The sequence below is a fragment of the Tarenaya hassleriana genome, unplaced genomic scaffold (assembly GCF_000463585.1).
Source record: "Tarenaya hassleriana unplaced genomic scaffold, ASM46358v1 Cleome17, whole genome shotgun sequence".
Lineage (NCBI taxonomy): Eukaryota > Viridiplantae > Streptophyta > Magnoliopsida > Brassicales > Cleomaceae > Tarenaya > Tarenaya hassleriana.
In genome coordinates this window covers 1,931,927-1,933,796 of record NW_010965122.1, presented here as the reverse complement: position 1 = coordinate 1,933,796, position 1,870 = coordinate 1,931,927, and positions in this window count along the sequence as shown.

Here is a 1,870-nt window from a genome sequence, read left to right as displayed (position 1 = left end):
CCAAAAAAATGTAGTCTCATGTACCTTCTGGCTTTCGGGGCTCAGGCCAAATGGGCTCCGGGCCGGTCGGGCCGGGCCAGTCGGGTCTCGGGCCGGGCTTGAGGCCCGTTAATTTTTTTTTTATTTTTTCTAACCTTCTTTTCTAAAACAAAGTTTTACCTCTCTATACTTATAAATATGTGTGCCTAAATATATATATATATATATATATATATATATATATATATATATATGAACCAAATGATGAATTTTTATATCTTGGTTCCAATTAAACTTTTTAAAGTGACGGAAGTTTTGAATTTCTTAACCATATTATATCATATATATATAAGTTTACATTTTAGAAAGGGTAAAAGTTTTTTCAAATATATATTTTTAAACCTTTGTTTGTATATGAACATATTGATTTTTTTCTATAGGTTTTAAATTAATTACATGATAGATTTTTTTTTTATATTATGTTTGTTATTTTTTTATCACGTTTCAAAGTTTTTAATCGCATGTTGTGGTGTTGGAGAATTGAACAATTGGATAATTTTTTCAATTTTATTTTTATTTGTGAACTAAATGACTTTGTTGTTATCGGTTTTAAAAATATTTTTGTTGAACGTTTCATATTATTATTATTATTATTATTATTATTATTATCGTAAAAAAAAATATTTTTATTTAAGAAAAAGCCCGAAGTCCGGCCCGAACCCGCCCGAAGCCCTATAGGGCCGGGCTCCGTGCCATCGATCCTAGACTCGAAAAATAAATGGGCGGACCGGCCCGGCCCGAAAAATTCTAGGCCCGAATTGAACCCGGCCCGAACCCGGCCCGACCCGCCCATTTTACACCCCTATTTACCCCCCAAATTAAAAAAAAAAGGACAAGGACTCGGGAAAAAAAAACCTCGAATATATTTTAGTATTTTTCAGGTATGCCTGTCTCGGTATTCTATATGACTTTGCATAGCTTGACAAACAATAAATATATGTTATATATATTTATATATATTGGTCATGTTGGAATATAAAATATAAGAGATCTGGTGTAACTCATAGAGATTATTTAATAACAATAAATTATTTTTTCTTAATTATTATTTTAAAAGTTACCTCTAGTTACACTACAAAAAAAATCCTCGAATTCCAACGGATTTTCCAACGGATTTGTCCGAATTTTCAACGGTTTTCAACGGCGTTTCAACGACGATTTCCGTTAAAATTCCGTTGAAAATTTCCAACGGATACCCGTTGGAAACACCCGTTGGAAATTTTTAACGGAATTTTCAACGTATTCAATTGAAAAATTGGGTTGGAAATTTCCAACGGATATCCAACGGTATTTCCAACGGATTAACGTTGGAAAAATCGGTTGCAAATTTTTAATGGAGTTCCAACGGATGTTTGTTAGAAAACAATTCCAACGGATGCCGGTTGAAAATTTTTTTGGAAATTTTAAAAAAAAATTCCAACAGAATTCCAACGGATGCCGGTTGGAATTTTTTTTGGAAATTTTTTAAAAAAAAATTCCAACCGAATTCCAACGGATGTCGGTTGGAAATTTTTTTAAAAATTTTAAAAAAAATTCCAACGGAATTCCAACTGACATCGGTTGAAAATTTGGATTTTAATTGAAAAATCAATTGATATATATATATATATATATATATTTGAATTCATATATATGTATGTATAATATATATTTGTTATGTATATATAAAATATATATACACAAAATATACATGTATTTATACATATATATATACGTATAAATATATAAAAGACTCGTATATTTAAATATATATATATATACATATAAATATATATATGTATATTAAGGAGGTATATATATAAACAAATATTATATATATATATATATATGA